This window comes from Pipistrellus kuhlii, unplaced genomic scaffold, assembly GCF_014108245.1.
Source record: "Pipistrellus kuhlii isolate mPipKuh1 unplaced genomic scaffold, mPipKuh1.p scaffold_m20_p_2, whole genome shotgun sequence".
NCBI classification, from domain to species: Eukaryota; Metazoa; Chordata; class Mammalia; order Chiroptera; family Vespertilionidae; genus Pipistrellus; species Pipistrellus kuhlii.
Window position 1 is genome coordinate 71,837,592 of NW_023425515.1, and position 27,130 is coordinate 71,864,721.

General features: G+C 40.9%; 1 protein-coding gene across 1 annotated transcript in view; it reads left to right on the plus strand.

Moving 5' to 3' along the window:
• Positions 1-9,436: 9,436 nt before the first annotated feature.
• The window catches only part of TMEM45A (transmembrane protein 45A), a 110,191-nt gene continuing 92,497 nt past the window's right edge, over positions 9,437-27,130 (plus strand). The window contains exon 1 of the mRNA XM_036447553.2: positions 9,437-9,762. The gene's annotated coding sequence lies outside the window, so the exon portion shown is untranslated. The remainder of the gene's footprint in view (positions 9,763-27,130) is intronic.

Sequence of the window (27,130 nt, forward strand, 5' to 3'; positions counted from 1 at the left end):
TTTGAACATTTGGTAAGGTCCTGAATTTTTGGAGAGCTTGTGGATATGTGTTAACATTGCAATCAGGGTGATCCAGACTGAAGTGTCTGACTAGCCCACTGTGGCTAACATACACTAAGGTAGCCCCCCCCCCCCCCCCGCCCCCTCCCCAGTACCTCTACTGCCTGGCTTTTAAGAAGTGCAGGAGCTAAGAGTAAATTCGAGGGGGTAAGGGTAGCTGCTAGCTGACATCCAGAAAGAATCTGGGGCCTCGGCCCTACAGCAGCAAAGAAGTGAATCAAGACAGCAACCTGAGAGTCACTTGGGAGAGGGGACAAGATGTCGACCGAACAGACGGACTTGTTCTGACCCTGGTCCCAGAACAGATAGAAGCAGTGTCTGAGTCGCTCAGGGAATATTGATTGGCAGCTAAGGGGCAGCGGAACTCTAAAGGAAAGTAAGGAAGGGTCCGCTGGACAGGAATTCCAGACCAAGCAGCCAGCACTGCGGTGGCAGCGACCTCTCCTGGAGCTACGGGCTCAGAGGGAAGGCTGTGCCATCTTACCAGGGAAGGAGGATCAGCTCTGAGGCCTGGAAAACCCACAGCAGAGGAGACCATCCAACAGCTGTGACGCCCCAATCGGCGCAAACATGTGGATTCAAGGGAGTTCTTCAATCACCCACAGAAAGGTCCGAGTTTTCAGGGATAGTGTGAGGGTTCTGGGTCCCCACTGCACTGGCAGCAACTGCAGCCGCTGCAGGCCCGAGCAGCCCCCGTGCCTAGCTGCGCCAAAAGAAGGCTGTGGCTGCAGCGAGAATCCTGCCTGGGGAGACCCAGTGCTGGGTTTGGCATAATCTTCCCCAGAAGCGGGACTCTTTTAAAATGCCAAGGGACACGGAACAGATTGTTAAGAATTGGGGCTGTCCGACTGGCGCGGACACGCGCATTCCACAGAAAGGTTGAATTTTGCCGGGGATAAAGTGGGGTGTCTGTGTCCCAACAGTGAAAGTGAAAGAGGCAGCTGCAGTGACCGCAGGGCCGCTGGGGTGGAAAAAAAACAAACAAAACAAAACAAAACAAAAAAACACGCGCTGGGACCCTGGAAATCTGCGTCCACAGAAGCCCCCCACTGTTGGGTCTGGCGTGATTCGAGAGAGTGGACGGGGGTCCCCAGGGTTGCTACTAGTGGGGTTGTCTAGGGAGCAACCCATTCTGATCCGACACGGTGGGAGAACAGAGCAGTTGAAAAGCAGTCTGTTTGTAAGTGCGTGCAGACTCGCCCATCACGCACGTAGGCTGGTTCCCCTGCAACCCTTTGCTTCTGATTACAAAGGAGAGATCACCCAGATTGGCTGACCCTAAGAGACAGCAGGGGGAAACTGCTTTTCTGGAAACTGAGAAGCAGAGCAGGGAGAAATCATCCAGGATTCAGCTCCGAGGGAAAAAAACCCACAAAAAACAACAACACACAAACAAACAAAAAAACCCAGTATTGAGTGCCACAGAAAAAGAAGGCTAGAGTAGCCAAAAAGATGGGACATCAATTCACATACACTGTCACCTAGGATCTGGAGTACAAACTGACTGTGTTTATTATTAGTTTTATTTGATCAAAAACCAAGAAACTAAGGAATAGCCACTGAGGTGCAGCAGAAAGCAGGGAACTGCAATACGGTCTGGACTGAGAAACGGGCATGTCAAATAGAATAACAGAAGTGAATGGCCTTCACAACTGCACATTTTTTTTTGCTAAATTTTTTTTTTATTTTTTTTTATTTTCATTTTTTGCATCTTTTACTTAAGAAACAAATTTTTTCCTCACTAGATTTTAACTTTTTAATTATTACATTTTTAGGTTCAATAAGCATTTTTACTACTCCTATTTTAATTTTTTTAAGTGCCATTTTATTTTCTCTTTATTTTACATTGGAATTAGTGTTCTTCATTTTATTTTCATTTCTCCTTTAATATTGTTTAACCCTATCTCAACACGACCTTTACACCATCACTCTCTTCCTAACCTTCCCCCTTTTGCTATCCTGTTTATCTTAACCCTTTCCTGCTTTAGATTTCCTTAATCTTTCTGTATCCCCTCTGCTAAAATTTCTACCCTACTTATATATCTAATTTCCAATCCCCTGTGCCAAGTGCATACACACCCCTCTTTGAGCTGTATTAACTAGCAAAAAAATAAAAAAAAATAATAAAAAATAAAATAGTTTTCCTCATGGTTCTTTTGATGCTGTTTGGGGGAATGATTATTATATTGTATTTTTATGCTTTTTTAGTGAGAGTATTTTGCTTATTCTTTTGTTGTTGCTGTTGCTCGGTATTTTCTTATTTGATTGGTTTTTGTTCATTGTTATTTTATTACTTCTGTTTTCCCTTCCTGTGCTGGAAATTAGGGGATGCTGTAGATTGTATTATTCTCCAGGTACTGCTGACAGCATTTGTTGGGGTTAGTGGTTGTTCAATTGAAATTCTCTCCCCATATATGTATTATATGTATAGTTTATTCCCCTTTTCTCTCTCTCCCTCTCTCTCTCTCTCTCTCCTCCCTGTTTCCCAAATTCATTTAGACACTCTTTTTCCTATCTTTTTCTTTTGCTCCCTCCCTCTTCTCTTTTTACTCTTCCTCTCCTATTCCCTAATTTGCCTTTCTCTAGTGGTTACCTTTATTGGAAGTTATTAATATGGCAAACACATTTCTGTTCAGTGCCTTGTGTGTTGTACCTGGCTGTGTTGTATTTTGTGCCTTTAAATCAACACAGGAGAGATAAATCAATGCAGGAGAGAGGCATCCTGAAAAGAGAGACCATGGGGAGACAAAGAAACAGCCCACAAATGAAAGAAAAGCAGGCAACACCAGAAAAGGAAGTAAACGAGTTAGAGGCAAGCAACCTACCTGAGCAAGAATTCAGAGTAATGATCATAAGATGGCAAAAAAGAATGGAAGACAAATTTGACAATATGAGTAAGACCCAAGAGGAAATAAAGAAAAACGAAGAGAAAATGAAGATGACTCAAGAAGAAATGAAAAATGACATCACTACTATGAAGAACTTGATAAAGCATCAAGAGCAGACTAGAAGAAGCAGAGGACTGCATCAGTGAGCTAGAAGACAAGATGGAAAAAATTATCCAATTAGAGCAGCTTCTAGAAAAAAAAATTAAAAAGCAGGAGAGCCTACGGGAACTTTGGGACAATGCAAAACAAAACAATATTCGAATAATAGGGGTTCCGGAAGGAAAGAAAACTGAGGTAGACATGGAAAATGTATTTCAAGAAATAATGACAGAAAATTTTCCTGAGATAGAGAAGAATAAACGCACACAAATCCAAGATGCTCGCAGAGTCCCAAGCAAAATGGATCCCAGAAGACCGACACCAAGACATATTATAATTAAATTGGCAAATACCAATGACAAAGTAAGAATCTTAAAAGCAGCCAGAGAGAGACAGAAAGTTACATATAAAGGAACCCCCATCAGACTAACAACTAATTTCTCAACAGAAACTTATCAGGCCAGAAGGGAATGGGATGAAATATACAAAGTCATGCAAAGGAAGGTCTGAATCCAAGAATACTGTACCCAGCAAGGCTATCAATCAAAATTGAAGGTGAAATCATGAGCTTCACAGACAAAAAAAGACTAAAGGAATTTATCTCCACCAAACCAGCAATGCAAGAAATGCTAAAGGGTCTACTGTAAAATTAAAGAAATAGAAAGCAAAGAAGGACACAGGGGGTATAGAATAAAAATGGCGTCAAATAAGTATCTATCAATAATAACTTTAAATGTAAATGGACTAAAAGCTTCAATCAAAAACATAGGGTAACGGATTGGATAAGAAAACAAGACCCATATATCTGTTGTCTATAAGAAACCCACCTCAGATAAAAAGATGCACACAGACTGAGGGTGAAGTGATGGAAAAGGTTTTCCAGGCGAATGGAAATGAAAAAAAAGCTGGGGTAGCAATACTTATATCTGACAAATTAGATCTCAGAGTGAAGGACATAACAAGAGATAATGAAGGCCACTTCATAATACTAAAGGGAGCAATCCAACAAGAAGAAATAATCCTGGTAAATATATATGCACCCAATACAGGAGCACCCAAATGCATAAAAAAAACTGCTGGAGGACATTAAGGGAGAGATTAATAGCAATACAATCATAGTAGGAGATTTTAATACCCCACTGTCACCCTTGGACAAATCATCTAAACAAAAAATCAGCAAAGAAATATCAATCCTAAATGAGTCACTAGACCAGATGGAATTAATTGACATCTTCAGAACATTCCACCCCAAAGCCACAGAATATACATTCTTCTAAAGTGCACATGGGACATTCTCAAAGATAGACCACATTTTGGGACATAGGCAAAGTCTCTTCAAATTCAAGAAGATAAAAATCATATCAAGCATCTTCTCAGATCATAATGGCATAAAACTGGAAATTAACTACAATAAAAATAATCCAAAGAAATCAAACACATGGAGACTAAACAGCATGCTATTAAATAAGGACTGGGTTACCAGAGAAATCAAGGAAGAAATTAAAAACATCCTGGAAACAAATGACAATGAAAACACAACAATCCGCCGAAACTGGTTTGGCTCAGTGGTAGAACGTCGGTCTGCGGACTGGAAGGTCCCGGGTTCGATTCCGGTCAAGAGCATGTACCTTGGTTGTGGGCACATCCCTGGTAAGGAGTGTGCAAGAGGCAGCTGGTTGATGTTTCTCTCTCATTGACGTTTCTAACTCTCTATCTCTCTCCCTTCCTCTCTGTAAAATATCAATAAAATATATTTAAAAAAAAAGAAAAAAAAAAAGAAAAAGAAAACACAACAATCCAAAATCTATGGGACACAGCAAAAGCAGTTTTGAGAAGGAAGTTCATATCCCTACAAGCCTATTGCAAAAAACTAGAAAAAATGGTAACAAATGATCTAACTCTACAACTCAAAGAGTTAGAAAAAGAGCAACAAGAAAAGCCCAGTGTAAGCAGAAGGAAGGAAATAACAAAAATTAGAGCAGAGATAAACGACATAGAGACCAAAGAAACAATACATAAGATTAACAAAACCAAGAGCTGGTTCTTTGAAAGGATAAACAAGATAGATGAACCTCTAGCCAGGCTAACCAAGAAACAAAGAGAGAGGACCCAAATAAACAAAATCAGAAACGAAAGAGGTGAAATAACAACAGACCCCGCCGAAACACAAAGGATTGTTACAAAATACTACAAACAACTCTATTCCTACAAACTGAACAACCTGGAGGAAATGGACATATTCCTAGAGAAATACAACCTTCCAAAACTCAATCAGGAAGAATCTATAAATCTCAATAGAACAGTCAGTAACTTGGGAAGAAATTGAAACAGTCATCAAAAAACTTCCAGCAAACAAAAGCCCAGGGCCAGATGGCTTCACAGGAGAGTTTTACCAAACATTCAAGGAAGAACTAAAACCTATCCTCCTCAGACTATTCCAAAAAATCCAAGAGAAAGGAACACTTCCAAACTCCTTCTATGAAGCCAGCATCACCCTAATACCAAAACCAGATAAAGACAACTCAATGAAAGAGAATTACAGGCCAATATCCCTTATGAACATAGATGCCAAAATTCTCAACAAAATTCTAGCAAATCGGCTCCAGCAGAGCATCACAAAGATCACAAAGATCATACACCATGACCAAGTAGGATTTATTCCAGGAATGCAAGGATGGTACAATATCCACAAATCAATAAACGTGATACATCACATAAACAAATTGAAAGATAAAAATCATATAGTCATATCAATTGATGCAGAAAAAGCATTTGATAAAATCCAACACCCTTTCCTGATAAAAACTCTCAACAAGGTGGGAGTACAGGGATCATACCTCAACATAATAAAAGCTATATATGATAAACCCACAGCCAAGATCATACTCAATGGGCAAAAACTAAAACCATGCCCTCTAAGAACAAGAACAAGACAGGGTTGCCCACTCTCACCACTCCTGTTTGACATAGTACTGGAAGTACTAGCCATTGCAATTAGACAAGAAGAGGATATAAAAGGCATCCAAATTGGAAAAGAAGAAGTAAAGTTATCCTTATTTGCAGGTGACACGATATTGTACATAAAAAACCCAAAAGACTCCATTAAAAAATTACTTGACTTAATAAATGAATTTGGCAATGTAGTAGGATACAAAATTAATGCCAAGAAATCTATGGCATTTCTATACACCAATAATGAACTTGCAGAAACAGAGACTAAAAAGGCAATCCCATTTACCATCGCACCAAAAAAAATTAAGATACCTTAGGAATAAACTTAACTAAGGAGGTAAAAGACCTATACACGGAAAACTACACGACACTGAAAAAAGAGATAGAGGAAGATGTAAACAGATGGAAGAACATACCATGTTCATGGATTGGTAGAATCAATATCATCAAAATGTCCATACTTCCCAAAGCAATCTATAGGTTCAATGCAATCCCAATTAAAATACCAACGGCATATTTCACTGACCTAGAAAAAAACTCTTCAAAAGTTCATTTGGGACAACAAAAGACCCCGAATAGCCACAGCAATCCTGAGAAAGAAGAGTAAAGTAGGAGGGATATCAATACCAGACTTCAAGCTGTATTACAAAACCACTGTTCTCAAAACAGCCTGGCACAAGAACAGACATATAGATCAATGAAATAGAATTGAGAACCCAGATATCAACCCAAATCACTAGGCTCAGTTATATTTGACAAAAGAGGCACGAACATACAATGGAGTCAAGACAGTCTCTTCAATAAATGGTGTTGGGAAAATTGGACAGATACATGCAAAAGAATAAAACTGGATCACCAACTTACACCATACCCAAAAATAAACTCAAAATGGATACAGGATTTAAACATAAGACGGGAAGCCATAAAAATACTAGAGGCATCCACAGGCAGCAAAATCTCAGACATATGCCAAAAGAACTTTTTCACTGATACTGCCCCTAGGGCAATGGAAGCTAAAGAGAAAATAAACAAATGGGACTACATCAAAATAAAAAGCTTTTTTGCAGCAAAGGAAATCATCAACAAAACAACAAGAAAGCCCTCTGTATGGGAGAACATACTGTATTTGCAAATGTTATCACTGATAAAGGTTTAATCTCCAACATCTACAGACAGCTTACACAACTTAATAAAAGGAAGATAAATGACCCAATTAAAACATGGCAATGGATCTAAATAGAATCTTCTCAAAAGAAGACAGAAGGAAGGCCAAGAGGCACATGAAAACATGCTCAAAGTCACTAATTATCGGAGAAATGCAAATCAAAACAACAATGCTGTACCATCTCACACCTGTCAGAATGGCCAACATCAACAAATCAACAAATGACAAGTGTTGGTGAGGTTGCGGAGAAAAAGGAACCCTCGTGCATTGCTGGTGGGAATGTAGACTGGTGCAACCACTGTGGAGAACAGTATGGAGCTTCCTCAAAAAACTGAAAATGGAACTCCCATTTGACCCAGTAATCCCACTCCTAGGAATATATCCCAAGAAGCTAGAAACACCAATCAGAAAGAATATATGCACCCCTATGTTCATAGCAGCACAATTTACAATAGCTAGGATTTGGAAACAGGCTAGGTGCCCATCAGCAGATGATTGATCCAAAAACTATGGTACATTTACACAATGGAATATTACGCAGCCATAAAAAAGAAAAAATTCTCATCGTTTGCAGCAACCTGGATGGAATTGGAGAACATCATGCTGAGTGAAACAAGCCAGTCAATGAAAGAGAGACACTACATGACCTCACTTATTTATGGATGATAAAGAACATTATAAACTGAAGAATCAAAAGATAGATATAGAGACAGTAAAGCAACAAGCAGACTGTCAAATTACAGCGGGGAGGTTGGGGAGATCTGGGGGAGATAAGAGATCAACAGAAGGACTTGTATACATGCATATAAGTACAACCAATGGACACAAAACTCTGGGGAGGGAGGGTATGTACGGGAGGGGGGGCATTGGTATATGTACAAAAATAATAATTTAATACAAATATTATATATATATATATATATATATATATATATATATATGAAGACAGCAACCTGAGAGAGCTTGGAAGCAGATTCTTCCCCAATCAAGCCTCCAGATGAGAATGCAGCCTGGACAACACCTTGGTTGGAGCCTTATGAGACCCTGAGCAGAGCCAGTTAAGCCATGCCTGGACTCCCGACCCTCAGAAACTGTGCAATAATAAATTTGTGGTGATCTGTTACACAGATAGCCATAGGTGACAAATATACCAACCAAGAGGACATCATCTATGTGGTGAAAGCTTTGGGCATAAGGTAGAGGCAACTCACAATAAATTCTGACCCACCCACCCCTAGCAAATGGCATGTAAGTTTATGCATCCGTGATACAGTGCTGCAAACATCTATAAGTAATATGCTGAGATAGGCTTCTCTGCATCTTGGTAGCCTTTATCTGAAAACGAAGATAATTCTAATAGTTACTTATAAGATGGTTGTTAAGAATTAAATATGATAATGTGGGTCAAGCTGGCACCTTTTAATGTGTGTGCTCCAATAAGTGTGGCTCTTGCCATCTCATATTCCAATGAGGTAACATTTCTGTCAACATCTTTAAATTACAATGGCAATGGATTCGCAAATCTCAACCTCTCCCAATCTCCACCAATCAACCAACCAACCAACCAACCAACCAACCAACAGGTTAACCCTTCCATGAATTCCCCCGGATCAAAGCATTGTTAGGGGATAGTGCTGTCTAATTTCTCACAGCACCAAGCATCATTTCTTATTTCCACCACCCAACAACAGAAACACCACACCGACCCTGGCCTTCTGTCCACAGATAACCACCGCCTCCTGGTTAATAAGGCCTTCAAAGGATTCATTAGGGCTTCTCCGCCAACAAAAAGAACACTACCCTCAAGGGACAGGCTCTTGGACTTTATAATGTGCTCCCTGTAGGAAGTGGAGAGAATGAAGTTCTGACCTGCCCTGAATCCCTTTGGGGAGTGTGGGCATCCGGGAGCCAGCTCCCAGTCCCATATACTTGGAAATGCAGGGGACTTCAGGGAGCCGGGGGCGCGCCTTAGTTTCATCCCAAGAATAGATGGAAATCACGCCGATTAAACCAGCCTAACTGTCTGAGAGAATGGGCATACCCGGGGCCTGCGTGCGGAGGAGCCAGGGCTCGCTAGCCGCCGCCGAGTGCCACATCAGCGCCCGCGCAGCACTTCCAGGTTCCTTAGGAGGTTGGAGGGAGCTGGCCCGGCGGGCGGGGGCGGGCCCAGGCCTGCGGGAATGGCGGGTCGACCGGCCAATGGGCGACAGGCGAGGAGCCGCGGCTGCCAATGAGCTGGCGGCGGCAGAGATTCGTGCGGGGCGAGGGAACCAGATGAGGCACATCTGGACAGCTGCGCCGGGGAACGGTGCAGCCCCGCGGCGGGGGCCCAGCGGCAGCTGAGCACGTCTCCCACGTCCTCTCCTTCTGGCCGCTTACTTATTCATTTTCCCAAAGAAGCAATCAAGGACCCAAGTGTAAAACTTTCCCCTCCCATCCTATGCGAGACGGGGCCAGATCCTACCCAACACGTAGGTTAATTTTCATGGGGCTCTGCTACCCAAAGAACAGAAAGAGCAGCAACAAAAGCCTAGCTGCTGTCTGATTTACACCGGCAAACTGGAAAAAATAAAGGGTTGAGTAAACAGACCGAGTTGGGTAAGTTTTGGATGCCCCGCTGGGTATCTTATTTTCTCCCGCTGTGGTCTCTACGCTGAGTCTTTTCTGCTGTTCTCACCAGGCTCTTCATCAGGGAAAGGAAAAAAAAAAAAAATATATATATATATATATATATATATATATATATATATATATATATATATATATATATATATATATCGCTCGCTGCTACAAACTGCACAGAGCCCTGGCTTCCTTTTCTTCTAACTTTGCTAAGACTTTTTTTTTTTTTAAATTTATTTTAACTTTTTGGTCATCTGTATGCTATTTTTACATTTTCCTGGGAACAGACATTAAGTTGGTATCCTGTTGTAAATCTCCCCTAACTTTAAAAGTGGAGCCTACTAATACGTTTATTTTTCTACTTTCTTTCTGTGAAAACAGTCTATACATCTGTAAAGCTGAAATCTTTATACATCCTCCTCTCTCTGACGGTCTTGATAGAAGATTGAGAAAATTATCTGGCTTGTTCAGAATTAACAAAACTTTTGCTTCATTAATGGGATGTTCAATATTAGATTATTTTAAAACCTCAACTATACAGGTAATTTGCTATTTCATTTACATTTGGATGTAATTGTAACTGGAATGTATCTTTTCTATATTCTCCTATCCACAGTGGGAGGTCCGAATTCCTTTGTGAATGTAAAACAAAACAAAACAAAACAAAACAAAACAAAAAAATTTAAACATATGACAGACAACTGTGTTTATCAATAACCTTATGCTATATTTGTATATTAATCCTTTAATTCTATCAAAATTATATGCAGAATGATTATTAGATGTGTATGCTTGCAGACTGTTTTGGTATATATTTCAGGATGGAAATGATGGCAAATATGGAGCTAGGTAAGTGGTCTGAGGCCCATTCCATTAGAAACATCTATGAATCTCTCTGTTTAAACAATGTTTTGGATTTGAGACCTTGTTATATATTATTTATTATGGTGGCAGATCTGACCAGAATTGATCTTTCATTTCTGGCTTAAAAAAAAAAAAAGGGTGGGAATTTGGTGTCATAATTGCAAGTTGCAGAGCATGTTTTTGATTCAAAAGGGCAATGCATACTCTGGGTGGAACAGTTGAAGTGGTTTCCAGAGATGCAGGTTGGAAGGAACAGCGCTGCAGAGAAACAATATAAAGCGACAGCTGGCTTGATTTAATTCACAGCCCCACTGTTTGACTTTGGGCAAGTTAGCCAGCTGAGCCTTAGTTTCTGCCTCTGCAATGAGGAGATAGTAGCACCCACCTCATGGGGTTGTCTTGAGGACTGAGTTAAGATATGCTAAATACTTAGAACCATTCTGGAATGTAGTAAGTCTTTGCTTTGTAGTCACTCTTTATTGCCTTCCTCCTCAGATCCCCCTGCTACACACCAGCTTTCCCAGCCACATTCTGACCTCTGTGCTACCGTGTTTCTCCGAAAATAAGACATCCTCCGAAAATAAGACCTAGCGCAACTTTGGGAGAAAAAATTAATATAAGACACTGTTTCATTTTCAGGGAAACAGGGTAGCAACTAGTAGTGCTGACCACTTGTTAGCAATGCACTGTAGAAGGCTGTAAAGGAGAGTCTTGGAAGGGAAGTGGAGTAGAATTTATCCGTGTTTTAGAAAGATCTAGAAAGGTCTGTGGGTGCAGAGGATGGAAAGGTGACTTCTTATTATAGGATGGCTTCATGGAAAGGTTGGCATTTCTGGGGGAAAATTTTGCCCAACGGTTTTAATGGAGAGGAAAGGGTCATAGAACAAGAGCAGGGGCAGGCATTTTTGGAGGAAATGGAAGCATGGGCGCAGCACGGAGGCTGGAAGGTGTGGCTCTATGGCACATGTGTCAAACACAAGGCCCGCGGGCCAAATCCGTCCCGCCAGGCCTTGCAATGTGGCCCGCACCGCGCTGTCATCACTGCACTCCGCTGCGTTTCCATCACAATGACAGTTTATGACTGTTCAGTAAGCCATTCGGCCCGCGATTTAGGCTGGATTTTAGATTTTGGCCCCTTCTCTGATTGAGTTCGACACCCCTACTCTATGGGGAGGCTGAGTTGAAATGCAGGACAATCTGAGGGGTTAGTGATCGGGAAGGTTGGAAAGGTGGGAGAGTCAGAAGATGGCATGGAGAGCCTGATGGGGAAGGAGAGGCATAGGAGGTAGATTGGTGGGGGATGGCAAGCTGCACTGGTAAAAGTGGAAGTATTTCTAGAATGATCCATCTCTGGAATCTGGTCTCTCCCTTTTGCCCAGCATACCCTCCTTATCTGCTCTGTTGCTTCTGTGACCTGCCGTCAGGGCCTGCAGGCAATGGGGTAGGATGGACCAGTGAGTCTGGATCCCACTTTTTGGACTCCCTCTGTAGTGCCTGTCTTGGAGCTCTGCTGAAGTGGCCTGGCCTTCTGGGTTATTCCAAGGGTGATTTCTCAGAAACGGGGCACGCTCTAAAGGCTTTGACCTGGATTGTTGTTAAGCCTCTCCCCTCTCCTTATACACACACACACACACACACACACACACACACACTGTGTGCAGAATAGCTCTTTCTCCTCCCACTGACAGGATTGTCTATTCTTATGTTAATATATATCCTTTTATAAGGTACAATTATTGAAGTAGATAAGGCTTGTAATATGCACCTATGTAGAGAGTCAGTTTGGAGATCTCTTGCCTTCTCTTCCTCCAGGGCTTATGTCAGGGTGAAACCGAGTCTGGCCCTGGTGCTGCTGCTGACCGCCTGTGTGACCTCAGGCATGACATTGAACCATGATGGTCCTCTCTGTGCCAATATTCGTAATATGACCTCTAAGGTTCCTTCTCCTTTGGATGATTTTTCATTCTCCTCAACCATCCCGGGGACAGTCTGTTGCTTGCGGATGGCTATTTGATGCATCTATGGCTATCATTTTCTGACCACTAATACATGGCAGATATTACTCTAAATGCCTTACATGTCTCAGCTTATGTAAGCCTCTCAACAGCCCTGTGACGGTTGGCATTTATTAGCCGAGAAGACAGAGGCACAAGCTAAGAAACTTGCCCAAAGTCACCCAGTGAACAAATGGCAAATGCAGACTCAGACAGTGTAACACCACAGCACAAGCCTTAAAAAACAAACAAACAAACAAAAACTTTATTGTTGAAAGTATTACATAGGGTCCTCCTTTCCCCCCCATTTACCTCTTCTGACCCTCTCCATCCTCCCCTCGATGCCCGCCCCCAGGATCTCATCAGCCCATTGCCTGTGGCCGTGGGTCATGCATATATGCTTACAAGTTTATTGGTTGATCTCTTCCCACCCACCCTCCCCTGCCTTCCCTCTGTGGTTCAACTGTCTGTGCATGCTTCTATGTCTCTGGGTCTATTTTTGATCATCAGTTTATTTGGTTCATTAGATTCCACACATGAGTGAGATCATGTGGTACTCACCTTTCTCTGACTGGCTTATTTTGCTCAGCATAATACTCTCCATGCAGTTGCAAATGCATGGAGTATTTTCTTTCTTTTTTTTATTCTTTTTTTATTCTTTTTTTATTGCCATGTAGTATTCATTGTGTAGGTGTACCACACTATTTGCGTCTCCTCATCTGCTGATGGGCACTAAGGCTGTTTCCAAATCTTAGCTATTATAAATTGCATGGTATGAATATAGGTGTGCATATATCCTTTCTGATGAGTATTTCAGGCACAGCCCGAGCCTTAACCATTAGTCTATATGCTTTAGGTTTAATACAGCGAGGTTGCTCTTCTTTGTGGTGGTGGTAGTCAAGAAGTCCATGGAAGAAGGGTCATTGGAGGAGCAGGGAACATTTGGAGAATCAAGTTGGTGAAATTTCCCTGGAGGAACCAGAACACCATCATGAGTCTTGCTTGTGGGATGTGCTGCACATGGGGACAGGAGATGTTTTATTTGTTTATTACTCGGAGCTCATTGTTTGTTACTCCGTTTTTCCAAATTATTTATACAGAACTACCGTAGTCCTGGACTTACATTGAATAGATGTCAGTTGGATGATTATCTTCTTTGAAAAACCAAAACAGTGCATAAAAGTCAAAAGTAATGGTTTCCCCTTTATTTATTTGCTTTCTTCTTACTCTCTCCAGGGGTAACCTTTGTTGACCGTTTCAAGTCCTTCTCTAAGTGTCTACTCACAGGCATGGATCTAAACATAAATATAAATTTAAAATATATTTTAAATTTATATGGGACTACAGTATTTTTATTTTTTAAAAATAGGGAAACCATGAAATGTTCCAAAGCTTATGGAAAATGGGGCAATTCCAGGTACATATTCTGTCCCAATTTCTTGGGCATTCTGACTTCTTGTCTGATTTTTAGAGATGCTGTAGTTTTGGAATAAGAACTTCATGATGAAAGTCAATATAGGGCAATTTTAGGTGTCCTCTTATTAATCATAACCGGTCTGGATTTCACTTCATTTTGGGTTGAAAAATATTGTAATTTGATTTTTACCTCATTCTCTTAATGTAGTCACTCTTAGTGTAACACACTGACTGAACACACAGACTGGAGGGTTCCAATCCCAGGTCTGCTTCTTACTGGTGCACCTGGAGCAAGGCGCTTTTTCTAGGGGCTTTCTTTCTTTCTTTCTTTCTTTCTTTCTTTCTTTCTTTCTTTCTTTCTTTCTTTTTTTTAAAATATATTTTATTGATTTTTTACAGAGAGAAAAAGAGAGGGATAGAGAGTTAGAAACATCGATGAGAGAGAAACATTGATCAGCTGCCTCCTGCACACCCCTCACTGAGGATGTGCCCACAACCAAGGCATGTACCCTTGACGGGAATCGAACCTGGGACCCTTCAGTCCACTGGCCGATGCTCTATCCACTGAGCCAAACCGGTTTCGGCTCTAGGGGCTTTCTTATCTGCAAAACTGGGCTATCAATAGCATTAAATGAGAAAATCAATTTAACTCACTTAGCATAGTGTTGAATCTTAGTAAAGTGTATACATGTAAGCACTTCATTTTTTAAAATTGTGGTAAAATATGACATAATATTTGCCATTTTAACAATATCTAACTGTACAGTTCAGTGGTATTAAGTACATTCACATTGTTGTGCAACCATCACCACTTTCCATCTTCATAACTGTCATCAAACTGAAATTCCAGACCCATTAAATAAACATCTATGACCTCCTATAAGCACCATCCTCCTTTCTATCTCTATATATTTTACTACTCTAGGTGCCTCATATAACTGGAGATATACAATATTTAACCCTTTTATAATGCTCATCTTACTTAGCCTAATGTTTTCAAGATTCATCTATAATATATTGTACCATGTGCCAGAGTTTCATTAGTCATGTGTTGCTTCATGATAGGGATACATTTCGAGAAATGCATCCTTAGGCAATTCTGTGTTTGTGCAAACACCACAGGGTGCACTCACACAAACCTGGACGGTAGCCTACTGCACACCGAGGCTCTATGGTGTAGCCTATTGCTCCTAGGCTGCACGCCTGTACAGCATGCTACTGCACTGAATCCTGCAGGCAACTGTAACACAAAGTATTCATGTATCTAAATGTAGACAAGGTACAATAAAAAATACAACGCAAAAGATAAAGTGTGTGTGCACATGTGTGAGCACGCCAATGGGGGGAGGTCAGGAGGAAGGCCGTGGAGGGAGGTTCCCTCTGAGGGAGAAGTAGAGCTCAGGAGGAGGGATGGAGGATGTGAGAGAGAAGGAAGAGAAGGGAAGGAAAGGGAGATCAGAGATCAGAAGAGAACCAGAAAAATAAAGCTTGAGACAGATAATGAAGGGAATGGAGGAGGAGAGAGAGCGAGAGAAGGAGGGAGAGAACAGGCCTGGAAGGAGAGAAGGATGAGAAACTGAGGAAGGGAAGTGAGTTTGCTAGCTTTCTCCTCTTGCTCCCTCACACCTCTAGGCCACAGCCTCCAGTGAGGCACAGGGCAGACAGACCACATGCTGAGCCTCCTCATCTATTTAAACCACCCAGTGCTAGCAGTAAGCTCAACAGCTTAGTCCGGGCTAGCCTTTTCTTTCCACATCACAAATAAGCTTTTTGCTTATAATCCATTTAATCCTTCTGGGACCACTGTCATACATGCGGTTCCTCGTTGATGGAAACATCATTAGGCGGTGCCTGAATGTACTTCTTAAGGCCAAATGATATTCTATGGTATGTATATACCACATTTTATTTATCCTTTCATCTGCTGATAGACATTTGGGTTCTTTCCATCTGTGATGGTTAATTGTTTGTGTCAATTTGGCTAGGCCACAGTACCCAGATATTTGGTCAGATATTCTAAATATTTCTGTGATGATGATATATATATATATTTAGATGAGATTAAAATTTAGATTACTAGACTTGGAGTAAAGCAAATTGCTCTCCATAATGTGGGTGGGCTTCATCCAATTATTTGAAAGTCTTAATAGAAAAAGACCGATTGCTCTTGAAGAGGGAATTCTGCCAGGAGACTGCCTTGGGACTTGAAATGCAGCATCAGCTCTTTCCTGGCTTTCCAGCCAGCTGGCTTTCCATGAAGATTTTGGACTTGCCAGATTCTTATAGTCACATGAGCCAATTCATAAAGTCAATTGCTATCTGTCTGTAACTATCTATCTATCTATCTATCTATCTATCTGATCTATCCATCCATTCTATGGTTCTCTGGATTACCCTGACTAACATGTTATCTTTTGGCTGTTGTGAATAATGCTGCTATGAACACTCGTATACAAATGTCTGTTGGAATTCCTGCTCTCACTTCTTTTGGATATGGATCCAGAAGCAGAGTTCAGGATCACAAAGTAATTCAATTTATTTTTTTATTTTTTGAAGAACCGCCATAGCAGCCGCATCAGTTTACATTACCCCCAGCAATGCACAAGGGTTCCAATTTCTCCATATCCTTGCCAACACTAATTCTGTGTGTGTGTGTTTAAATAATATCTTTCCTTATGGTGTGAAGTGATACCTCATTGTGGTTTTGATTTGCATTTCCCTAGTGATTAGTGACCTTGAGCATCAATGTATTTATTGGCCATTTGCATATCTTCTTTAAGACAATGTCTACACAAGTTCTTTCCTTATTCTTAAGACAGGTTGTTTATTTTGTTTTTGGTTTTAGTTCTGGAGTTGTAGGAGCTATTTATATATTCTCAATATAAACTACTTACTAGGTATATGTTTGTAGATATTTTCTTTTATTACCCAGGTTGCCTTTTCAGTTTGTTGATTGTATTCTTTGATGCTCAAAAGTTTTTTATTTTGATGTCGTCAACTTATTTTTTTCTTTTGTTGTTTGTGTTTGAGTGTTACACATTTAAGAAATCTTTGCCAAATCAAATATCACGAAGGTTTTCTTCTAAGAGTTTTTAGTTTCAGTTCTGACATTTAGATATTTTTATATATTTTGAGTTAATTTTTGAATATGATGGAGTCCAATTTTATTCTTTTGCATGTGGATATCTAAGCCATTCACTTATCAATCATTATAATGTTTTTTATAGACATCATTAGCATAGACATAGCCATAGTATCCTTATAGACATCATTAGCATAGATATAGCTATAGTATAAAAACATTGATTCATTTATGTTTTAAAAAAATATTTTTTTATTGATTTCAGAGAGTAAGGAGAGACAGATAGAAACATCAATAATGAGAGAGAATCATTGATTGGCTGCCTCCTGCATGCCCCCTACTGGGGATGGAGCCACAACATGGGCATGTGCCCTTGACCGAAATCAAACCTGGGACCCCTCAGTCCACAGGTTCACGCTCTATCCACCAAGGCAAACAGGCTAGGGCTGATTCATTCTTGACATTTAAAAAAATTATGTCTAAAGTGCTAATTTCTTTCTCAGAATTACTCAAAATTTCTTTTTGTAACTTTTCATGTTTCCAAGGAAGAAAGATTATTTCTATGTTGAAAGGGCATTAATTGTTGATAACTTTCCTTCTGTCCTTCCTCCCTCCCTCCCTCCCTCTCCCCCCCTCCCTTTTTTTTAAAAAAATCTTTCTTCGGCTTTTAGAATTGAAAAAGTAATAATTTATGTTTGTTTAAAAAATTGAGACAGAGTATATGAGTCAAACGTAACTGTTTCCCCTTTATTTACCTGCTTTCTTCCATCCACTACTTTCCCCAGAGGTGACCTTTGTTAATAGTTTGGCCTATAGCCTTCTACATCTTCTCTAAGAGATCACTCACAAGTATAGATCTAAACATAAACATGATTTTAAAATATAAATGAACCATATTATACTCACTGTTCTGCATTTGCTTTTTAAAAATTTGACAATGTCTATGCACATACAAATACATACACATATACATGTATAATATACATATCACAGCTTGTCAGTGGAAACATATAGATCTTTGTGAGCAACAGTGGAGAACAGACAGTGGCGCTCAAATGGAAGAATGCTCTTTTTCTACAGAAGACTAAGTCACTTAAAGTGACAGTAGCATTGGGCTCAGCTCCTCAACCAGGCTTGTCTGCACTGTTTCCTCTCTCTGGACTTGCATCTCCCTGTGAGCCAGTTGACTGTTGCCATTCTCCTCTGGCTTTCAGAGTGTTGTATCGCCAATCAGCGAGCTGGACAAGACACCCAATGAGCCAATTAGTTAGGAGTCATCTTTATTGCATGCAGGTTCAGAGCGGATTACCTCTGTCAAATTTTGAACAAACACAGGAGGGAGTATTTCCTTTTTATATCCTTCTAGTTCTTTGTGTAAGACAGCTTGTAACCTTGAATACCCATCATATTTAACAAACACCTGTAACCTTGAGTATATCATATCTATATAGGCAACTGGCATCAATATCAACATATCAGTTAGATGGCTAGCTTGCAAGGTCAGACAAGTTTATCTTTTCTATTTAAGCAAAAAAATAAAATAAAAATAATTTAAAACCCAAAAAACAAAACTAAAGTTATTTAACAGTCTAAAAATAAGAGAGTTGATCTACAGAATAAGAGACTGTCTAAGAACAGGGTAGAGCAAACAGAAGTTTTTCCAAAGGAGGGACCACTATACTTCAAGAGCTCCCACCAGGACTCTGACACTCAGCTGCCTCAGTGAAGCCTCGGAAGATGAATCCTTTTTCATGTACCTGCCACCACTCTGACCAGCTTGGGCCTCACTGGTGCCATTCACTCTCCTACAGTGGCAAAAGGTCTGGAGGCAAATGCCTCCTTTCTTCCTTGTTGTCTAGAGCTGTCCTTGCTCTCCTCTGTGGCCTTTTTATTTTATTTTATTTTAATTTCATTAATTTATTTTTTAAATAAATCTTTATTGTTCAGATTATTACAATATAATTGTTTCTCTTCCTCCCCCCACCCCCCCATAGCTCCCTTACACCTGGTCCCCACACCATCCTCTGCCCTTACTGCTCCCCCCCCCGTCCCCCCCTCCCCCACACTGTCCTCATCCATAGGTATATGATTTTTGTCCAGTCTCTTCCCTTACCCCCGACACAGACACCCCTTTCCCCCTGAGAATTATCAATCTCCTCCCATTCTATGCCCTTGATTCTATTATATTCACCAGTTTATTCTGTTCCTCAGATTTTTAATTCACTTGACTTTTAGATTCACTTGTTGATAGATATGTATTTGTTGCTCATAATTTTTATCTTTATTTTTTTCTTCTTTTTCCTCTTTTTAAAGAACACCTTTTAGCATTTCACATAATACTGGTTTGGTGGTGATGTATTCCTTTAGCTTTTTCTGATCTGTGAAGCTTTTTATCTGCCCTTCAATTCTGAATGATAACTTTGCTGGGTAGAATAATCTTGGTTCTAGGTTCTTGCTATTCATCACTTTGAATATTTCTTGCCACTCCCGTCTGGCCTGCATAGTTTCTGTTGAGAAATCAGCTGACAATTGTATGGGTGCTCTCTTATAGGTAACTAACTGTTTTTCTCTTGCTGCGTGTAAGATTCTCTCTTTGTCTTTTGCCTTTTACATTTTATTTATTTTATTTTTTAATAAATCTTTATTGTTCATATTATTACAAATGTTCCTCATTTTTCCCCCCTCCATTGCTCCCTTCCACTAGGTTCCCACCCCACTCTCTGCCCTTTTCCCACCCCTCATTGTCCTCATCCATAGGTGCACAGTTTATGTTCAGTCTCTTCCCACACACCCCACTCCCCTTTTCCCTGAGAATCGTCAGTCCACTCCTCTTCCATACCTCTGATTCTATTATATTCACCAGTTAATATGGTTCATCAGATTTTTTAAATTCCCTTGGTTTTTAGATTCACTTGTTGATAGTTACATATTTGTTGTTCATTATTTTTTCTTTATTTTCTTCCTCTTCCGAAAGAACCCCCTTCAGCAATTCATATATTGTAATTCTGGTTTGGTGTTGATGAACTCCTTTAGCATTTCTTTATTTGTGAAGCTCTTTATCTGGCCTGCGATTCTGAGTGATACTTTGCTGGGTAGAGTATTTTTGGCTGTAGGTTCTTGCTATTCATCACCTTGAATATTTCTTGCCATTCCCATCTGGCCTGCATGGTTTCTGTTGAGAAATCAGCTGACAATCGTATAGGTGCTCCTTTATAGGTAACTACCTGCTTTGCTCTTGCTGCTTTTAATATTCTCTCTTTGTCTTTTGCTCTTGGAATTTTAATTATGATATGTCTTGGTGTGGTCCTCTTTGGATTCCTTTTGTTTGGAGTTATGTGTGCTTCCTGGACTTGTAAGTCTATTTCTTTCACCAGGTGGGGAAAGTTTTCTGTCATTATTTCTTTCAGTATGTTTTCGGTATCTTGTTCTCTCTCTTCTTCTGGGACCCCAATAATTCTGATGTTGGTTCGCTTGAAGTTGTCCTAGAGGTTTCTTACACTATCTTCAACTTTCTGGATTCTCTTGTCTTCTTGCTTCTGTGGAGGAGTGTCCTCTGGCTCTTTATGTTCCATATCTTTGACTTGATTCTTACGATCTTCCATTCTGTTTTTAGGACTCTGTATAATGTTTTTTATTTCAGAGAATGTATTCTTTATTTCTTGTTGATCTCTTATTATTTCTAGTTGATCCCTTATTATTTCTAGTTGATCCCTTTTCACATCCTCATAGGTCTTGTTTATTTTATTGGCCTTTTCTAGGAAATTCTTGAAAAACCTTATAAGTGTGGTTTTGAACTCTATATCCAGTCACTTTTTGTCCTCCATTTCTTTCATTTGTGATCTGTTTCCTTGCCTTGGTATTTTTGCAGCTTCCCTGAAGTGGTAGCCTTAAAAGTCTCTGTGTTCAGCTTGGATGGGGTGGGATTTCAGGGTGGAGCCTCCAGCCTTGGCTTCCGTAAGGCCCGCCATATGAGGTTCCTGAGTCTCAGTGTTTCTCAGTGTCCTTCGGTACTCGCTGCAAGCACCTCTGAGAGGAAAGTGCCCTGGAGTTTCGCTTGCTACCAAACAGTCTAGTCTCTCCCTCAATGAGCCTGGAACTGGGGTTCAGTTCAGTTGAAAGTGGGGTTGGAAGTGGGGTTCAGAGCAGTCTGGAGCTTTTGTCTCCTTCCCGCTAGGGCAATCTAGCAGCAGAGTCAACCGTCCGTTCTCTGTGCTGTGCGCGCCTCCGTGACTGCCTTTCGCCGTTCCCCTGAGGTTCCGCCTTACAGCCCAGACTCCGTCCTTATATGTCTGGGTCCCCAGAGTCTTGCCCAGAACTGGGGTTCAGTGTTGTTGGAACTGAAGTTCAGCATAGTCCAGAGCTTTTATCTCCTTCCCGCTAGGGAACGTCAGCCAGGCACTCAGCTGCCCCCTCCTCTCTGGCTCTGTCCTCTTTGTGCACGCAATGTGTCTTCATAGCTTAGGTTTTTACAGCTCCTCTGATTTTCCTTCTGGTTTTCTCTTTCCTTCTTGTTGTAGAATTTCCAGTCAGTCAACTTTCCTGTAGTTCTGGGTAACGTCCATTTTGTATTTTAGTTGTATTTTATTGAAATTGTTTTGTAAGACTGCAGTTAGGTGTTTACCTATGCCTCCATCTTGTTTTCTTCCGCCCTTTGCATTTTAATTATGATGTGTCTTGGTGTGGTTCTCTTTAGGTTCCTTTTGTTTGGGGTCCTGTGCACTTCCTGGACTTGTAAGTCTATTTCTTTCACCAGGTGGGGAAAGTTTCTGACATTATTTCTTCAAATAGGTTTTTAGTATCTTGCTCTCTCTCTTCTTCTGGGACCCCCATAGTTCTGATGTTGGTATGCTTGAAGTTGTCCCAGAGGCTCCTTACACTACCTTCAACTTTCTGGATTCTCTTCTCTTCTTGCTTCTCCAGAGGAATGCTCTTTGCCTCTTTGTATTCCAAATGTTTGACTTGATTCTTGCGTTCCTCTAGTCTGCTGTTGGGTCTCTGTATAATACTTTTTATTTCAGTCAGTGTCTGTTTAATTTCTAGTTGGTCCTTTTTCATATCCTTGAGCGTCTCATTAAATTTATTGGCCTTTTCTAGGAAATTCTTGAAAAACCTTATAACTGTGGTTTTGAACTCTATTCAGTCTTTTGTTCTCCATTTCTTTCATTTGAGATCTGTTTCCTTGTCTCCGCATTTTTACTGTTTCCCTGAGTTGCTAGGGTGGCTTTGTGTGCTTGGTATCCTATATCGCCTGGTGGGTCAGCTTCCCCAGTTACCTGAGGTAGACACTCTTGGTGCTCCCCTTTGTGGACTGTGTGTACAGCCTTGTTGTAGTTAAGTCTTGATTCCCAGGATAATTTTTGAAAAATATGCATAAGGTTCTATCATTCCTTTGCTTAAATCCCTGAAATAAATTCAGATATTCACCATGGCCCAGCAGGCCCTAGGTAATTTGACTCTGCCTATATCAATCCACCCCCATCTCCACCTTGCCCATTCTTCCCTCAATGGTAATGAAATATAGTCAGATTTCAGATAAAAAAAAAAGTAGTTTTAAATAGAGGACACATAAAAGTATGCTTCCTAGAAACCGTGACTCTGTCACTAAACAGAGCATTTTGGAAAGAGCTACCTGATTCTCGTTCGTTGCAATAGTAGTGCACCGTTTGGAATTGGAGAGCAAGGGTAAATTGGGGAAAGAATCTTAGCTGCCTCTGCAAAAGGGACCCTTGGGATAGCAAGCACCAAGGGCCACAGCCAAAGCAGCCTACAAACTGTTTTGCCAGGATGTGTGTTTGGGTTGTGAGATATACTAGTACTTTGTTTTCTTCTTTCAACTATTACCTCAAGCATGGACAAATGCTTTCATCACTTTCTCTAGTAGCAAGAAACATTGCACTAGTGAGATGGCCAAAACCAAGTCCCAGAGATCTGTGAGCAATTCTGCTTCTGTAATATAACCTACTGCTTCTCTGATGACTCGGCCTAAAGATGCTTGTATCCTGTTTATACCTTATACGTGCATTGTAGACTGTTTTATTCCCCAGAAAACGAGACTGTTGAGATTGGGGAATAAAATACTTGATAGTGTGATTGCTGTTAATGTTGATGAGAATTTAGTGGTAAGGAGCATGACTTTAATGAGCTGAGGGGAAACACACATCCTGGCAAAAACAGTTTCCAGGCTGCTTTGGCTGTGGTCTTTGGTGCTTGCTATCCCAAGGGTCCCTTTTGCAGAGGCAGCTAAGATTCTTTCCCCAATTTACCCTTGCTCTCCAATTCCAAATGGTGCACTACTATTGCAATGAACGAGAATCAGGTAGCTCTCTCCGAAATGCCCTGTTTAGTGACAGAGTCACGGTTTCTAGGAAGCATAATTTTACAGCTAGAAGAAATGTGAGAGGTCAGCCTGAGGCAACATAATTACAGGCTGACCTACCAATATTCTCCTTAGCTTCTTTTCCCCCTATCTCACTTTAAAATGCGTTTTTTATTGTTGATAGTGTTACAGATATCTCCCATTCCCTTCCCACTTTCACCTCTCCTTTCAGCCCCCACCCCTCTACTCCTGTCTTCGCTATTCTATTGCCTGTATCCATGGGCTATGCACATCCTATTTAATAAAAGAGTAATATGCAAATTGACTGTCACTCCAACACACAAAATGCTACATAGTATTCCATAGTGTAAATGTCCCACAGCTTTTTTTTACCTATTCATCTACTGATGGGCACTTGCGTTGTTTCCAAATCTTAGCTATCCTACCTAATAAAAGAGTAATATGCAAATTAACCATCACTCCAACACACAAGATGGCTGCCCCCATGTGGTCAAAGATGCCTGCCCACATGTGGACACAAGATGGCCACCACAAGATGGCCACCACAAGATGGCCAGCAGGGGAGGGCAGTTAGGAGTGACTAGTCCAGCAGAGGAGGGAAGTTAGGGGAGACCAGGCTTGCAGGGGAGTGTAGTTGAGGGGGACTAAGCCTGCAGGGGAAGGGCAGTTAGGGTTGACCAGACCTACAGAGGAGGGCAGTTGAGGGGGACTGGGCCTGCAGTGGAGGGCAGTTGTTGGGGGGACCAGACCAGCAAGGGAGAGAGAGCAGTTAGAGGCAATGAGGCTGGCAGGGGAGGGCAGTTAAGGGTGACCAGGTCAGCAGGGGAGGGTAGTTGGGGGGGACCAGGCTGGCAGGGGAGGGCAGTTAGGGGCAATCAAACCTGGGACTGCTCAGTTTGCAAGCCAGTGCTCTATCCACTGAGTCAAACCAGCTAGGGCTCATTTTTAATTTTTTGAGGAAACTCCATACTGTTTTCCATAATGGTTGCTCCAATTTGCAATCCCACAATCAATGAACTAGGGTTCCCTTTTCTCCACATCCTCACCAGCACTTGTTTATTTGTTGATTTTTTGATGCTAGCCATTCTGACAGGTGTGAGGTGATATCTTATTGTTGTTTTAATTTTGCATTTCTCTATTGATTAGTGACTTTGAGCATTTTTTCATATGTCTCTTGGCCATTTGTATGTCTTCTTTGGAGAAGTGTCTATTCAGGTCTTCTGCCCACTTTTAAAATGGGATTGCTTGTCTTCCTTTTGTTGTGTTGTATAAGTACTTTATATATTTTGGATATTAACCTCTTATCAGATGTATCATTGGAAAAAATATGTTCTCCCATGCAATGGGTTCCCTTTTCAATTTGATGGTGGTTTCTTTTTGCTGGGCAGAAGTTTTTTTTTATTTTTATGTAGTCCATTTGTTTATTTTCTCCTTAGTTTCCTTTGCATTAGGAGATGTATCAGTAAACATATTGCTCTATGAGATGTCTGAGATTTTACTATGTTCTCTAAGACTTTTATGGTTTCATCCTTGACTTTTTAATCCCCTATTACAGTGCCTTCCTAACTTTCAGAAGAGGATTTTATTGTCTTTTGTTAATGAGTTATCATAATAATGGCAATGATTCTCAAATATTAGTGGCAAGAAATTTATTTTCAGTAGATCTGTGATGTGATGTAGGACTGTGCATTTAAAAAAAATATATTTTATTGATTTTTTACAGAGAGGAAGGGAGAGAGATAGAGAGCCAGAAACATTGACCAGTTGCCTCTTGCACATCCCCTACCAGGGATGTGCCCACAACCAAGGTATATGCCCTTGACCGGAATCGAACCTGGGACCTTTCAGTCCGCAGACCGGCGCTCTACCACTGAGCCAAACTAGTTTTGGCAGGATTGTGCATTTTTGGTAAGCATCTGAATGATTCTGATATAGGTGGTTCAAGACCGTTACTTTGAAAAACCCAGGTTAAAGAAGTATCTTTAACATACACCGAATGGCATGCTTGGACTCTCCTCACAGGTTCTTGTTCTACGAAGTTTGAAGATTAAAATTCACAGATTAAAAGATTTTAAGCAAAAGTGTGGAAGTTTATTGAAAACATATATAAACTCCCCCTGGGGAGGGGTCTCCAAAATGGGAAAAACCTGCTCTTTCTCTCTCTATATGGGAAAAACCTAAGCCAGTGAGTCTCTGTCTATGGGTTTATAAATGTCGGTAGTTCCCTAACCGGTTTGGCTCAGTGGATAGAGCATCAGCCTGTGGACTGATAGGTCCCAGGTTCGATTCCAGTCAAGGGCATGTACCTTGGTTGCGGGCACAGCCCCAGTGGGGGGTGTGCAGGAGGCATCTGACTGATGTTTCTCTCTCATCAATATTTCTAACTTTCTACCCTTCTCCTTTCTTCTCCGTAAAAAAAATAAAAAAAAAAAAAAAAAAAAAAAAATATATATATATATATATATATATATATATATATATATATATATATATATATATATTTAAATAAATGCTGGTAGCTTCTTTGTCTTGTACATGTTACTTCCTAATTGGACCCTTCCTTATTTGATGTCCCCCATGCTTTTCCCAAGTGGCCACTTTTCCCTTTTCCTCGTATGGTATCAGTTTCAAAGCTCACCAGGTGCCCCCTCTTCTCCTCCTCTTTATCTTGTAACATTCTTATCAACAATCTGGCAGCTTGGAGCTGTCTCTGCCCATCACGAATTCATTCCTCTCCCATGGATACCCCTTCCCTAAAACTGCCTCTCCTGTCTCTAAAGTCCTTTCAATATGGGTATTGGATGCAAAGCTGACTGCATTTGAAAGAAGTTCTGTGTGTGCCCAAGATGGAGTAACAGGGCTGGATTTACCTTTTGCCTGGGAAAAAAAAAAAAATAAAAAAATAAAAAAAAAAAAAAAAATATATATATATATATATATATATATATATATATATATATATATATATATATATATATCAGATAAAATATATGAAACAATGATTTTTGAAACATTGGCCCTCAGGCAATGAAGAGCAATTATCTCTAAGCTACTGGAAAAAAGTGAATCTAGGAATATTCCAGTTTGCTGAGTGAAGAGTGTTTTCAGATTGAGACCTAGGAGGGGCAGCCCAGGTGGGACTCAGAATGCCTGGGCTGAGGAGGCGGTGCTAACCGCCATGGGAAACCAAGGGGGCTGGAGTGCATGGAACAGAGAACCAGCAACAGGAGAGCAGTGTGGGGAGAGGGGCCCACAGGTCTGCAGAACGTTCTCGTAAGTAATCAGCAAAGTACTGTCAGCACATTTGTGTGAGGAGACGACTGGGAAGTTGGGGGGTGGGGAGAGAGGAGTCTGTGGGGTGAGATCCAGGGGAGAGAGGGAGGCTCAAGGAGGGAGGAAGCGGGAAAGGAGTAGAAAACAATGCCCTCCACTCACAGAGGGCCCAGAATATTGCCTGTTCTGTCCAACCAGACTGGAAAGCTCACAATTCATGTGGTATTGGGTAGAACAATTCATGCCGAAGGAATTAAAGGGCCAGACTTCCCAGACACAAGTGGGAGTGAGGCTCTTGTGATATTTTCAGAAAATGGACTTTCTAAGAACTGAACGGGAGGATGGACTGTGGAAGAAGGTGTTAACGAAAAAAACATT